At 38.4% G+C, this 16186-nt stretch overlaps 1 protein-coding gene across 7 annotated transcripts in view; it reads left to right on the top strand.

Annotated features, from left to right (window-relative positions):
- Positions 1-16186, top strand: part of CTBP1 (C-terminal binding protein 1) — a 199058-nt gene that overhangs the window by 30330 nt on the left and 152542 nt on the right. Inside the window, exon 1 of one of the 7 annotated variants that reach the window (XM_085547498.1) lies at positions 16095-16167. The exons of 5 other annotated variants lie outside the window; for them this stretch is intronic. The gene's annotated coding sequence lies outside the window, so the exon portion shown is untranslated. Of the gene's footprint in view, positions 1-16094; positions 16168-16186 lie in introns of those variants that run through there. One more of the 7 variants, XM_085547495.1, reaches the window with a different exon arrangement.

The raw sequence follows: 16186 nt of genomic DNA on the forward strand, positions 1-16186 counted from the left end.
TAGTTGGTGCCTTGTAGCAGAAACATGAAGGTTAAGTTAGTCAAATATTTGAATTGGATGTGGGTTATAACATGCATGTGTACAACTACATGTCTCTGGAGCTGGGCTGCTTTGTGCTTACACATCAAAGGTGGTGTTTGTCAGAAGGTGACACCTTGAATGCATTAAGGTTATATCAGTGATTCACAGATATAATCAGACATCAGTGGTTTTTGAAGCTTTCCTACTTGTGCTGTTGTGCAAAATTCCTGAATTATGTCTCACTGTAGTAAAACAAGGACAACACTTTTGTATGTGGAATGTTTCCTCATAGGATTGCTTCTCATTTACATTTATTTAGGACTAGAGTTGATTGAACAGATCCCAGAAGTTAGATACCACTTTCATAGGCCAGGTTTTAGTCGAGCCCTGCAATATTTGGTTTTCTTGAAGCACACAGCAAATGTTAGTTATATACAAGGAAGATGTGCAGGCAGTTGTGGAGTGTAATGCAGTTGTGAACAATATTCAGCATGATTAGACAGCAATTTATGATGGCAAATAGCAACAAAAAAATGTGTTGCTTCACAGTTAGAACTGATCAGTTGTTTGCAACTGAGAGAAGTGGGGTGGATGGGAAGGAAGATAGAACAAAAAAGTAAAGCTGAAATGTGGGTTACTTCTTCCTGAGAAAGAAAAAGCGATTAAGAAAAAAATTACAAGTATTTTTCTGAAGTCTTTTTTCCCTGGAAAAAGGCCCCTCTCTAGCAGGCACATGGTTATGGCCTGTTTGTCAGTAGAGGACAGCTCTGTGAGTACGGCTTTCAGCTGAAGAGAGGACAGCGTGTATTTTATCTTCAAGAACCACTCCTTTGTTCTTCTTTAGTTGTTCCAGTATCAAACAGTAAAAGCTTTTTTCTACTCCTTGCTTTTTTTTTCATACACAGATTTTAGACTGTGAGAGGGTGAAGCTGTGGCCACCGCAGAAATGGGAAATGAATTTAAATTGGTGGCCTGCATATTTTTTTGTAGGGTTGCCCAGTTTTCCTTATTGGCAACTTGATAAAACGTTTGTTTGTTTATTTCATGTCTGATGTCTTAGGCCTTTATAGAGGGGCGTATTTTGTTTTCATTAGGATTAATCTCTGTAGGGATGCTGATCTCTGACTCAAGGGCTACAAGGAAAGCCATCATCATCTGATTGATACTGTTGTATTGAAGTGAATGCATTAGAAGGAGACATCAAGGTATCTTCTAACCATCTTCAATTCCTCTTCTTACTATGATAAGTGTAAAGCTACATTAACCTGAGAAGTTCTGAGCTGCTTGTATTTATGCCTTGGGAATTGTTGTGTGGTTGGGCTTTTCTTAGTTTTCGTCTGTGTCTTTTCCTTCTCTTTTTTTCTTCAAACAAAAGCAAACAAAAAAGCCTTTAAAACAGTTGGACAGCAGTTTGACTGTTAATTGATCTAAATATAGAATATATATATATAGAATATACAGAATATATTGGTGATAGGTGGATAGTTGGACTGGATGATCCTGTAGGTCTTTTCCAACCTTGGTGATTCTATGAATGACTTGAATATCATTTCAAATAAGATCCTGTGCTCATTGCTAAGCTTTGTGTAATAAATGGAATCACCTGGAAGTGCACTGTATTTAACATACTAGAATGAAAGTGAACCTCTTGTTGGTAGAAAGGTGTCCCACTCATAGTAGTGATTTTCATAAACACTGAAGTTATTTTTGAGAGTTTGTTTTGTAAGGTTACGTGCAGATTTTAGTACTGAAAGGTAGAAGCAGTGCAAATAATTTGGGATTTTTTTTTTTCCCCAAAGGTGGGAATACTTCAGCTTTGTTGGCTGCAGTTTTGAATCCCAATAAGTATTCAGCATGTTTCTGTCTGTAGGAATACCTGCGTTTTGCCTGCTGCCATCTTCACATTTGCATCTTGAGGTTGAGGCAGCTTTTCAGCAGCACTCCTATGGGATCCTCTTGGGGAACCTAAGGCCTTCCTGTCAGTGGACTGAAAAATACTGTTTCTTTGTGATCACAGGAAACTTGCTCTGTGCAAAATCGCATGTGATGTCCCATTTTCTGCCTCCCTGTGACACATGGGCTCTCAGCAGTGCCTGTTGCCTACCTGCCAGCTGAGCTCTATCCATCCAAGCCTCTCCTTGGCACAGAAGGGGCTGCCCATGCCCATCCTTGGCTTCCTGCTCCTCAAGCAGCTCTGCTCCTAGACAGGCTTCAAGGAAGGCTGTATCAAAGTCAGCTCTGGAAGTTGGACCCAAGGAGGGTATTCTTCTGTTTTCTAGTTGTCTCCATATATATTTGAGGTGTAAACTGTTGGGCTCTGCAAGTCCTGCTGTGATGATGCTTCCAGGCTTTATATATACACAGTGAACATTTAAAGCATATTTATTGTTTTATTAGTAATAGATCAGTCAGCATAGTTTAAAATGTTGTCGCAGTCTGCTTTTGTCTGCATTTTAATAACTCTGCCCATGCACCACATCTAATATATTGATTGTTGAAGCACCTAAGAGTGATGAAGACATACTCAGTTGTTTAGGTTACAAACTACAGGACATCTTTTTCTGTTTTCTGATATATGCACTTAGAATCTTTGCAATGTCTTTATTGCCGTTTTTAGAACACAGATCCTTGGTGTGAACTTTGTTTTTTAGTATGAAGGTTGGAGGAGATGAATTCATCGTACCCTTGTAACTGGTTGTTCCAAGTTATTTTGGAATTGTGAATCGTTTGTTCTAATTGAACTTTGGGAATAAGCAGCAGGTATAATACATTCAAACCCATTATAGGGATCCTTTTAAAAGCAAACATTTTCGGAGTAAAAAAGCCTTCTGTGCCTTGAGTTGCAATATTCAGTAATAACCAACTTTCAGTATCCCCTGCAATTCTTTACATTTCCCTATTACTTCTTTCTTCCTGAGAATGTTCTGAACCAGCTGTGTTTATCCTGATCTCCTGCTCTTGCTATTTTCAGTTTCCCAATGTTAAAAGTTGCCTTCAGCTATATATATACATATATAGACTTAAATAAAAGTAGATTAATCTTTTGTTAAGTCTTCTCAAGTGTGTTTTTATAGAAGTTTAGGAAAGTAATTTCCAAAGGCAGCAAGAAGAGCCAGTCTCTACAACTTGAAACAAAAAAGGTTTTTTTAGGGCTGAATTGTGATGGGAAGCCAAGCATTGGGCACGAGCTGCTGCTTGCTGGGATACAGATGGGTTAGATTTCCCATCCTTCTGGCTCAGCTATTGCCCTCCACTTTCAGCTGTAGAAACTTCTGAGAAATTGATCTTGAACCGATCTATTTCATGATCCTATTTTTTAAATTGCATTCCAGTATTGTAGCATCAGAGTGAGAACTGTTTAGATTAATTGCCGCGTGTTCCTATTAATATTGTAGCAGTTATGTTTTGTATGGATTCTGGATTCCAGTTGTTTGACCATTTAGAAACTTAAAAGCCATCAGTGACGTTACTGAAGGAAAGGCAATTTGCTGAAATTCATTACGATCTTGCCTTTGTTTTTAATATCAGTTTTGCAATAGGGCTGGAGAACTTCCCTGCTAATCCTGTATTTATTATTTAAGCTTGCTTATTAAGTAGCTCAGTACCTCGGTTGTTCACATATTTCCATAATGGTTGTCCAGATGTATTTACAAGTTAATGCCTTAGTTTATAACTACACTGCCTAGTACTAAAGAGATTAGCATTTGTTCCTTAAATCATTCCTGGGAGCTATATTTCTGTTCCTGAAAACAGACTTGGTTGAAAAATGAAGCTTTTAAGGGAATTGCTTCAGAGAAGGGAAGTAAAACTGCAAGTAGGACAAATTGAACATTGACTTGAATAGGAGACGTGCAACTTCGTAGCTTTTTGTTAAGAAATATTTGTTTTCTGCCACCTGTCTGAGTATCAGATTGTGAAAGCTGGAACGCAAATACATGCGATTCAGTGCAGTTTAATATCGAAATGAGAATGTCTGTAGATTTCAATGACAAGTAAGTTCTTTTGTAAGTGCTTATTGCATAAACCCTCCAAGATAAGTGAGGATTTATACCCTGTATGCTCTTATATACAGGCAGGCTACTTTACTTGCCAGTTGTTAGTTCTGTAATCTAATAAATATCTTTAGCCTCCTCTTAGACCATGGCAAACATAAGGCAAGGTAAGTTAGTTGAGAACCTCTCAAAGTCCATTATTTCTCAATTTTTAATTAAAAATTATATAGTTTGGGTCATACTTTGACAGTTCAACTTCATTTTCTTTTTGAAGTGAAGTCTGATTGACGTGATTCTTACCCTTATTAATGCCTGCTGTCATCCCGCAGTAAGATGGCTGTGCAAATAGGATGTGACCTGTGCAAAGGCTACGTGCCAGACTGGACTAGAAATATTTTATAACCCTATTAAATATTAACTTTTTAATGTATAAGCTTTATTATGTAAATATTACTCAATTTTATTGGCAAATATCATTCCATAAAATAATACGCTATCTAAACACGATGAAATTTGACAGGTGGACATTCTTTTTTTACTTTTAAGAGGTAATTATCTATTCTTCCATTATATTCAGATAATAACTTCTGTTTCAGTAAAGCTGTAGTGCAAAGAGTATTATTATTAGAAATATATAGAAGTGGAATGGGTGAAAACCAATCATTGAGTGTTCTTTCATTCTGACCACTTCTATTCTATGCAGCAGGATTTCTTGCTTTTGATGTAAGTCAGGTTTGAAAGCATTAGTTTTTGAAAATACACTTCTGCTGTTGTCCAACTTGAAGCTCACAGTGTTTGCCTTAATTTTCATGTGCGGTAAACAGGAGTTACTGGTATGGATGTTCACTTAGCTGTAATTTTGTTGCACGTGGAAAGAAATGTTGCTGGAAAATAGTTTGATTCTTTTCTTAACTTGCCCAGCAGGTTGACTAAGGAAGGCTTACCTTTAATTTTGTAACCAAACGCCAAGGTATCAATAGTTGCTGTTGCTATGGAGGGGCTGAAAAGATGTATTTATTTTATCTCTTTCATTTTGATGGAACGACAGTCCAAGAGGAAGTTTCTTTGTAATTGAGATGCCCAACAAAAGTTCTTATAATTGGTTTTAGGCACGGCTTTTAGCATATAATGGGGGTCAGATATTGATCTCAGTAAAATAAAACTTTCAATAGGGATCATTATATCATCTATTCTCTGCTGGCATCGTTGTAAGTTATTACTTAACTTGTCATTGTTATAGCCAAAATTTCCTTTGAAATCATTTACTGCTCTATGGGATTTTTAACCGTGCTAATTAATATGATTATTAGTTACTTCCTAGTAATTAAATATCTAGGATGACTTTTGGGATCTTTTGCCTTTGTCCATTAATCTGTCATTTAATGTAATAATATCCAAGATGTCAGTATAAATTCAACCTTTATAGACTCACTGTTATAATTCATGCCATAGCTATTCCAGTCTTTAGGATACGCAGCAGGAAGTATCCTAACTCCTGTGATCCAGATTTTCTCACCAGATCTATGGGCATCCTTTTCTTTTTCAGGGCTGTAGGATTTTTAATTGATCATCCATTTTCTATTGTTTACATCTACACTGACAGATATAGTCCTCTTAATGAGCAATAGATAGAAGTGAATGGGTGACTTTCAGAGCAATGGTCACTGCTTTGTGCCTTTCTGAACTCGTTGGGTTTCAGCTGTTCACCTCTCCAGCTCAGTGCAGTGGGGCCAGATGAGCACATTGCAAACAGGAGGTTGATGCCAAAATAGAAGTGAAGATGGAGCCAGCTGCTCCGTCACCAAGTCTGACCAACAGAACTCCCAGAACTGCACAGATAGTGTGTTACAGCATTATGTAACTCCCTGTACACAGAAATCAGAATGAAATGTGTCAAGATGAATTTACTTTAAGAGGACACATTTTTCAGAGCTGATTGCCCTGCTTACTGAGAAAAATACTTTATTTAAGCTGCCAAGAAGCCTAACTTCTAAATGAAGTGAAATACCATTTACGTTGAGCCTGTGTAAGTCTGAGTTTGCTATGTTTCCCTTCCAGAGGTCACATATCTGTAGTTTTTAAAAGCAAAGAAATGCTCCATGGTATTTTAGTGGTATTAACACACTACTGTGAAACTTACTGTTTCATAGTAATACTTGAAAGGTTTGCACCCATTTGAACCTTTTCTGTTCAAGAAAAACTGAAGTAACTGTATCTTACAGCTAAAGATATATCATCAAGGTTGATTGCTTGCACTTATTTCAAGGAATGTACATCTAATGGCAAGTGGAACATTATTTAGTTGTAGAATTTATGTTTTTTAATTTAAAAAGTCTGATTTGTTTGGAGTTCACAAATAGCAATTTGCATTTAATTTCACCTTTTCAGATGCACGACTTCAGTTTGCTGCAGTGCAGTAACCTGTTTCTGTGTAGCCCACTAAACGTTATGCCTTTACAGTCTGTGATATGGCAGTGAGCATTCCCTGGTGGCTGAAAGCTGCTTCAAACAGCTTGGAGCAACCTAAGGTAGCACTGAAGTCAGAGGAGAAGGCAACAGAGGAGAGATGGAGATCCACCCCTGGTGTGCAGGGAGGTGTGCGCTATATGAAAGAGAAAGAAGTTAATGTATCATTTGTATTGCGAAGCTGACTTTGTCTGATGACCTCCTGTTTGTTCTGGAGAAAGGCTGGTGTTGGAGGTCCCTTCTGCAAAGCAGAAGCAGCTGTAATGTCACCCCACCTCTCACTTGCTTTCCAAACATGGAGAACTTCTCTGGAATAAAGACCTGTATCTGGGAGCTGAACTAGATGATCTCCAGAGCTCTCTTCCAACCCCTACAGTTCTGTGTGTGATCTAAGCTTCTGTAACTATGAAACAGGCAGTTATAACATGGGTGTCGTTGAGCATTCCAATACTTGCATGCTGCCAGTATTGACAAAACCAAGATCTAGATCTTATTGAAACATCTGGCAGAAGAGAGGTTTTTTTTCAACCTGGAATTGTATTGTAATCTAGAATGGAAATTCTTGCACAAATGGACGAGCTTTGTAAAATCTTTGGCTGTGCATTTCCTGTTTCTTTTTCTGATGAGTATTTGACTGGGAAATAATAGTTCAAATTGAAGATCTTTTATTAACGAGCAAAGAACTGACCGAGTGCCAGCAACAACTGAATCACTAATATTTTAGGCCATCTGTTGTAGAAGTCAGATCACTCAAAACTGAACATTCTACTCCCTTTATAGAGGGAATTTTCATCTAGATCTTAACGCAGAAAAGCTAAGAATCTCCATCCAGATATTCAGTGTTGTCAGATAAAACAAAAGTGCATGTTGTACTTTTGGTCTATTTTAAGACTTAAATGAAAACGGCGCTTTGAAAAATTGTTTTTGAGCTGTAATGCGATTGCAGATATATTTGTCTTGCAGTGTCGAGCTCCTGATTTTATTTATTCAAGTGAAATACATTTACATTTCCAAATCTAATTATGCATAGGGAGATCTGTTCCTCAGTTAGACTGAAACGATTCAGGAAGAGGTTGCTGCAAGGTCTTTATCTTTTGTGGGCCGCCTTTGAACTACTTCTGGAGAAATAATATGAGCAGGCAAAGCCAGGTTAATGTTTGCTTGTCTGTTGCTAATAGAAAACAGTGCACCAACAGGTCTCATAACTGTTTGGTTGAAATAGTTTTGCCTAGTTAAAAACTGCTTTATGAATAATAAATCATAGAGATCATAGTGTTTATGACCCGCCCATTAAACATACTGTGTTGTTGATTCTTTATATATATAGAAAATCCTACGGTTGTGTTGTAGACCTCTGCTGTAGGTTTGTCAGCTTGTTTTAAGCAGGCTTTGAAAACAAAGGCTTATTTTGTCGTTCTGTTGTTTACTCAATGAAATAATAGTAACTAATTCAGAGGGAATGGTTTCAAGCTATGGCAGAGGAGATTCAAGCTGGACATTAGGAAGTATTACTTCTCAAAAAGGCTGGTCAGGCACTGGAATGGACTGCCCAGGGAGGTGGTGGAGTCACCAACCCTAGGGGAGTTCAAAGAATAATTGTATGTTGTGCTGAGGGACATGGTTTAGTGGGAGCTATTGGTAATAGGTGAATGGCTGGACTGGATGATCTTTTAGGTTTTTTCCAATCTTGGTGATTCTATGATTCTAATCAATATATGAACTCTATTTTTCCTGTTGTCCTTTTCCTCATCCCAGCCATCTATCATTTACTTCACATTACTGGAGGAGGAGCTCATAGTACACAAGAAATCAATGGAGAATTCATCTAATTTATCTAACTTTATTTTTCTGCTAAACCTTTCAAAAAAGTTGGCATTATGGCAGAACGTGCCTTGGAACAAACTGCAGGACACTACTGGTCTGCTGACAGATGGTCTTGTCACATCCTCAAGGCGTTGCACGTCTGGCTTCTCTGACAAGAAGAAGACACTGAAGTGATCCCAGGTTTTCTTGAAGCAGCATATCCAGTGTGCAGTGACAGAGTGTGCCACCAGAGCTCCGTTACAGGGAGTCCTGCAAGGAGTAATTTTTATTTCCTCTATAATCATCTGCCTGATTACTGGTTGAAGTGTTTGATGATGTTTGAATGAATGGCAGTGTTGTTTTTCTTTTCTCACATCTGGGGTTTCATCCAGAATTGTTGAGCACACTTCTTGAGAAATGCAAATAATTGAGTCTGTGTGTAGCTTTCAGCCTCTTTACATCTTTGCTCAACACTCTTCTTAGTACGTGAGAGAATATTATGGTTTTGACTTTGTCCTCAAGGCATAAAATGTTCTGAAGTCAAGACAGTCTGAAGTTTCTGGATGAGACCTCTCCTTCAGCAGCAGGAGCATTCAAATTAAGTAAGATGAGTTTATCTACAAGTTAAATAGGGGCTGGATATTTCATTTTCCAGTGTAGCGTAGGATTGAAATGAATTTCCATTAAACACCATTATGGTCTTTCCAGACCAGCTTCCAAGTGCACTTACTGCTTGGTCATTCTTTTGTAGCAAGATAGAAAAGAACATACATACTCAAATAAAGAAACTGAACATTTCCAGATAGAAGAAAGGATAAACTGTTAATGTTTGTAGTTACAGCAGTTGATACAGAAATACACTGAGGTACTCTGACAGATGTAATTGCACTAAAGCCTTTTTGGAATAAAATACAATAGCTTGTTGCATTTGGACTAACTTACTGTGCCAGGTTTTGATATTCATAATGCAGGAATCTTGGATCCTGATGTGTGCATGAGGAAGCCTTCTGAGATTAGCATCCTCCTAATACAGCGCACAAAAATGTAATCTGTTCATCCACTTCTGCAGATACCAGAATTGTTTTGCAGTAAAAATGAAGCAGTTTTGCATTGAAGTCAATCTCAAAGCACAATCAAGTTGCTGCTCTGCAGCATTCGACAGCTCTCAAGTATGACTTTTGAATGTAGAGTTAAGTAACACAACTCCTACATTTTTAAGGTCTTCTTTCTGTAGAGAGACTTTATCTTGCAACTAAAGAGGGGAATTAAAATCCTGAACCTCCCCCATTTCTCTGGGAAGGATGTTCTGGAGATTCTCTTAGTGAAGTAGCCTCTCTGCTGTTCTCCTCTGCCTTCCCAATGATGAATAAAAGAGAGAACAGATGAGCATAAATGTTGAACATAGACAAAATGTAATTAATCAGGAAAATTAGTAGAGTATGCTAGCATTGGTTACAATATATTAGTATCGCATACAATTGTCTGTCAGTCTCAGATGCATGAGGCTGTCTAATTGCACTTCTCGTTTTTTGTTTCCCCTGACTTAATTGCTTAAAGGGATACCAGGTCATAGCCACTAGCATTAATCTTCTACATAAGCAATTCCTGTAATTGTGATAGGAGATTGCTTATGGAATTTAGCAAGGTGTGAAAATACTGTTACTGTGATTGAGATGGGAGTGTAGCTAGCTGGAAATTCCCTAATGAAATGTCATGTCATGAGATGCTGACTGACACCAAAATGTATGGAAAAGAATTACCAATTAAACAATGTGTCTAGTTGGGTGTGGAAGGTCTGACTGCAGGGAGCCCTTTAGGCGAGATAACCATTTCTTGATGATGAGAAAGCCACATAGGGATGTAATCTGGTAGCAGTATTTTTAGGTAGGTCTTGATTCTTTTGCTAAATAGGAGAACTAAGAGTTTTCTTGTAGCTGTACCTTTATAATTGCAAACAGATTCCAATCTACAAAACATGCCTTCCAGTAGGACTGTAGGGTAAGGTGCAAAGTTTGTAAAACCTAACTTAAATCACAAAGGGTAAAATGGAAGCTGTCAATTATTTAGCCTCTTATTTTGCCTTATTTTTCATTGCTTAATAATGAGGAAAGACGCTTTCCCAATGCCTAATATTAAACTTGAAAAACATTTGTTTTAATTCTTAATTTACCTATACCAGCTTTTTGACACCGCAGATTGCTAAAACATTTACATAATAGTTGTGTAATTGCGCTGATACCAGAAGTGTTGAAAAAATTGTTGGTAAGAGTCATTAATGATCCTGTAGAATTTCCTCAATTCAGTGTTTCCTTATTGCCAGTTCATATGAAATGCAGAGTAAATGCACTTGATAGTTGCCATCTTGTTATTTTTAGGTGCTGGCCAGTGCTTTCCCATTAAACTGGGAGAAGGCAAAGGTCCAATATTTGGGCTAATTAAAAAGAAATAAACATGAATTATGCATCCTTATGCACAATGTTTAAGGAAAAAAATAAAAGCTAAAAGCATTTATAGTATTTCTATTCTACTACAACTGTAGTTTTACCAGGAAACTGAAGAACTGAGGTGTAGTAGTAATATTTAATTAAATGTTACTCAAACACTTTGTTGTTCAAGTGGGACAAAAAGTATCTTAAAAATACTTTCCTCCCATACAGAGCATGTTTTTTTCAGAGGCATGTGCACACCTGGCTATTTGTGTGCCCAAATCCAGCATTCCAACCTTTTTGGCAGGGGAGAAAAAACCAAACAGGTCCCACAGTTCGTCTTATGAATGGACCTGTCCTCAGCTAACTTTCTGTCCTTAATGTCTTTTGGCATGATTTCCTACTCGCTTGCAGAATCTTCTTTCCACTCTCTTCCTTTTCCACAGAGCAGATGTGTTGCTTAAATCACCAGTTTTAATCTGTAAACCACAGGACTGTGGATGTCTGTGGGCTGCTGCACCCAGGTGATGTGCGTTGGCATCACGTATGGAACATACACGCAATCCTTGTGCCTGCTGTTGTGATGTGGGATTATGTCTGTTTTAGAGGGAAAAAAATGAAGGCTCAATAAATCAATAAAAGGTTAAAAGTAATCTTTTGTCCCTGCTGGTTCCAATCCTTTCTAGCAAAGGAGATCCATGAAATGCAACGGTAATTGTTTCCCTTCCCAGAGAATTCATTAACGGAGGCATTAGCCTTTTTATTGCTATGAGCTGGGGCTGATTCTTCACGTCCTGTTATGCTTTCTCAGGTGCATTAAAACATTAATGTATTTAACAATTTTGAGTTTTTTATTCCAATCACAGAAATGTTATGTTTTGAGTTATTTTCTGTAGTGGCCATTCAGCTTCTCCGCTGCTGTCTTTCACAATCACTGTGGTTTTATTTAGCTCATTTACACAGTTCCTGTCCGGCTCTTTCATCCCTCTCAACAAAAGGGAGGGAGTCTTTCAGCTCTTCAGTCTGTGCAGAGAAATTGAGAAGAGATTGATCTTCTTTCAATGTAATTTTCTTTCATTTCAGACTTCAAAAAATATAAGAGCGATTACTGTAACGCCAATCTAACAACCCTCTTATTTGACATTTTTAAATGGTTTTCATCTGGGAGTTATAAAGTGCTTTGTAAAACAGTACATATCACAGGATCTCTGTGTGCTGGGATGTGCACCTGCGTGTTGCTTTACACAGCCAGCAAGGGGTGAAATGAAGAGTGCAAGGTTAGCTGCATGTCTCAGGTCTGTGTGTAAGAGGCAAAGCCAGAGATTGGGTACATTATGAATGGGATACGCGATTTCAGGTCTCCATGCAGGTCTCAGATGGTTGATTTCCCTTTAGTCTGTTTGAGTTAGGTGGGAGCTTATCAGAATACCATTCTTTCTGAAGAAGCTGAACACCTGATACATGGCTTCTGGAAGTTCTGACAGGTGGGAAACACAGCAATGCTATTGCTCAGGTTCCAGTCCACAACAATTTTCCAGCACTAAGAGCATCTGTGGGATTTTACTAGAAACATAAGTGTCTCAGTCAGGTAGCCTCTAATAATTCTCTAATGCTGGTTTTGGTGTGTGAGTGAAAGTGTTATTCATGACCCAGAAATCTGAGTTAGCAGCGATGCTTCCCATCTGTCTGCAGTCACACACATCTGCAGTAATACACTGTCAGTAGTGAGTAATTTTTGGCTTGTCGACAGATCCATAATTGAGAGAGGATGCTACTAAGGGAAAAAAACAGCTTAGGGAAAAAAACTTATGGTGAAGATAAATAACTCATAAAAAGCTTCTAATGACGGAATTACTGTCACAACCTCCTGTTGTGATAGTAAACTACTGTTTTCACCATATTCTTTTTCAACAAGGCCATTTTATCGTCTTATGCTGTAACTTGGCTTGTGATTATTAAATGGTATGTTGTATCTTGGAAGGCATTTTATTTAAAGACTGAAAGTAATTTGATTAAAAACAGGATGGTGGAAAAAGATTACTTACGCGTAGCATTAAAAAAATAGTGAATAATAAGCTAAAAAGCTGTAGCTTTGTTTTTAATAGTGTGCTGACTAGGTGTGTTCTTGGCCTTACTTGAAACCTTTTTGTCAACAGGGGAGTAAAAAACAGGTTCACTGAATATATTTAAATCTGCTGATGAAATAATAATTTTTTAAGAGAGGTAGAAGTGCTGCAGAGCAATCATGTTTGCTTTAATGAGCTGCACTCTGTGAAACTGTATGTTCAAGTTTTCGGTCGAATACAGAAGAAGGGTGAGCCATTCTCACAGGGTGGAGAGCTCCATCTGAAGAAAAGTAGCTTTGCTTGCACTAGGGATGAATAATCTGCTGACCCAAACCGTGCAGTGCCAAGTCCTTTCATCGTAGGGCCTGGGATATACCTGAGGTAAGGGTTCTCCTGCCCTGGATGCTGGTGGAACCGCTCTGACAAGGCGGTGCCTTGCTCTGGGGCCTGCAGACAGTACTCTGTGTTTTGCTGTTGAGTTTAAGGAGGCCAGCGTCTGATGTGATCTAGGATTTAGTACTTTCTGGGATGATACTGAGGAGCTCAGTCTCTGCTGCAGGGAGAAGCTGAAGTACTAGTTACAACTGTCACTATTTGAACAATTTACCGTGTATCATGGAGCCGTATCATTGAATGGCTTGGGTTGGAAGGAATCTTAAAGATCATCCAGTTCCAACATCCTGCTGTGGATGGAGTTGCCACTCACCAGTTCAGGCTGCCCAGGGCCATCCAACCTGGCCTTGAGCACCTCCAGAGCTGGGGCAACCACCATTAGTACGTGGTGGGTCTATGCTACTGGCAATTCTTTATCATATGGATTTTCTGCATTGACAATTTGATTCTATTAGTATCTTTTAGCCACAATCATACTAACTCGTTTCAGCTGTATTTTATGAATATAAGGTGTGTCCTTGTATCACAAGGGGCCACAGGTCCTCATTTCTGTCTCCAGCAGTGACTACAGGTGGAAATTTAGGGAAAGTATCATGTTTGTTCTGATTTTACTCTTCGTGAAGAGCTGCTCCTTTGGCAGCAGCTGTTGGATGCTGAGCTAAACACTGTAATATAACACAGTGATTATTATGTGGGAGAACAGAACAAGCAGGCACTGTTAATTTTCTTTTGTCATTTTTCTGCATATGGATTTCTGATCTTGGTTTGCATCTTGGCAGTCACTAACAGTGGCCACTGAAGGGTTTTCCATAAATAACTAATTCCTTCTAAGAACCACTTAAAGTTTTGGCATTCATGACACCCGGTGATACCAGATTTTCCAGCTTAATTGAATATTCCATGAGAAAGCTTGTTTTGTTTTTTTTCTTCTGGTAGCCACTGTGTGCTCCCTAGGTACTGAATTGAAGCATGGTGCATATCTTATATATGTATTTTCATGTCATATTTTCATGTTCCATGCAGTTGTTTCTTCTCCAAGCTTTTTTTCAACCAATGCATTTCCTCTTCTCCTCTAAGCAAGCTGTCCCATGCCTCCGGCCATACTTACTGCCTGTACTGGCACTTCTAGTTCTCCATCTTTTCTCAGATAAATGCAGCTGAGATTTAGGCAGCTGTGTTGCAAGGTTTGAGATTTTCAGCTATTTCTGAGTAGTGTCCAACATTTCTTGGCATCTCCTTCAGTGACCTCCTCCCTCATGTGACAATTTCATTGATCTTGAAGCACTCTGTATGGTTTCTCTTAGATTGTACTGACATCTAATGGTAAGGCAAATACTCAATTTTGTGTGACTAGATGGAATAGCTTCCATTTTTGCACAGGAAGTCTGATTTAATGCTTTCTCTTCTGGCAGTGAATCTTCTTGTTGCGTTCATTGGGCCATGCTTATTTTTTAAATGTAGCTTAGAGCTTTGTAAGAGTAGTTTTCAGGACAGCGTAAATGCTGTGATGGTTTGATACTGCAGTACCGCTCAGTGGAATTCATGGCATCTCCATAGCGGTACAGCAGCAGGGCCCGCTGTCCCACAGCATTCTGGACAGGATATCCAGTGATGATGCAGCAGTCTTAGAACTGCCACATTTGGAAGAAATGTGCGTGACCTCTTTTTCTTTCTTTTTCTTTCTATTTGAGGTTTCTCTGGGCTTTTTTTTCTTGGTTTTCAATTTGGTATTTATAATATCCAGTAGTGGTAGGTATTGCTGAATAATACTTTTGAGCTTCGGAAAAAAAAATGAGTTCAGTATTAATCTCAAAGTTCAGTTCCATGCGTAGGTGTAAATACTCCATGGACCTTCAGTGAGACCGAGATGTCGCCTTAAAAATCAAATAAGTAAAATATTCATTTAAAAAAGAAAAATAGCAACCAAAGAAAACAACAGAAAACTACTGTCAAATTGGCTTTCTGCTAATGTGTTTTTCTTCATGGTGAGCAGCGTAAGGTGCTGTGAGCTGCCTGTTCTGCCACAAAGTCTTAGCTATGATGGGTCTTTATTATCTTGGGAACCTATTTATTCTCCAAAACAAACAGTTGCTACAAAATGCGTAGTTATTTGGGATGATCTAAATATTTATAGCGCGAGGAACACTTTCATTATTTACTTCTTAGTTCCAGGCTGTACGGAATGGCTATTTGAAGGCTTTTAGGTGTCATGGAAAATAGAGCTCTTATTGATTTGGATGAGAGAGAAAGAGAAGCAAAGCATTAGTCTGCTTGGGTTGTCTTGGAAACTTATTTAATTTATGAAGTCATAAGAAACCGATGGCACTGGAATGTTGAAAATAAACTTCCCGCTTTTCTTGCAGTAGGTTTTTATACATTTGAAAGTTGATAGTAGAAAGGGAAAATAATTCAGTAACTTAATGTAGTTTCAGACCAAAGAACGTATGTTAGAACGGCTAAATTAAATGAAGATAAAGATTCCCAAGGGTAACATAGAACTTCATGGCTTTGTTCTCACTTTGTTAGTGATCTATCAGTCTGTTCTGTGAGTTTTGTTTCTGTTTTGGATTTCTTACACTTTATCACCATATTTGGTTTAGTCTACAAATCTTTTTGTGTGAAGGAAGCTGATAGTAAGGCAAAGGTACAGGTCAGTCTTTTGCCTTGCCTACCTGTATGGGTTAAAGTCCATGCTCAGAATGGCTTATAAACAGTCTTTTAGTATGTGGGCTCCTTACAGATTATGTGTGATGCAGGTCACTTTTTTTAGTAGGCTTCCACCACCTAGATTAATTAAGTATAAAGGCTATCTGTTTCACCTAAAAGTCTCCCATGAAAGTGAAGCCAAGGAAACTATCCTACATTGCAACCTCTGATGTTTGATGAGAGAGAGTTCCTTAGGAATTTGGAACCCATCTCTTCCCAAGAGTGGGACTTGATAGTCCTTACAGGTGTCTACCAGCTCAGGATATTCTGTGATCTCAGCCTACCAGTGTGCATGTAAGTAGCCTACTGGTTA

Source organism: Coturnix japonica, chromosome 4 (genome assembly GCF_054131305.1).
Source record: "Coturnix japonica strain WE chromosome 4, WE-NBRP24, whole genome shotgun sequence".
Classification (NCBI taxonomy): Eukaryota; Metazoa; Chordata; class Aves; order Galliformes; family Phasianidae; genus Coturnix; species Coturnix japonica.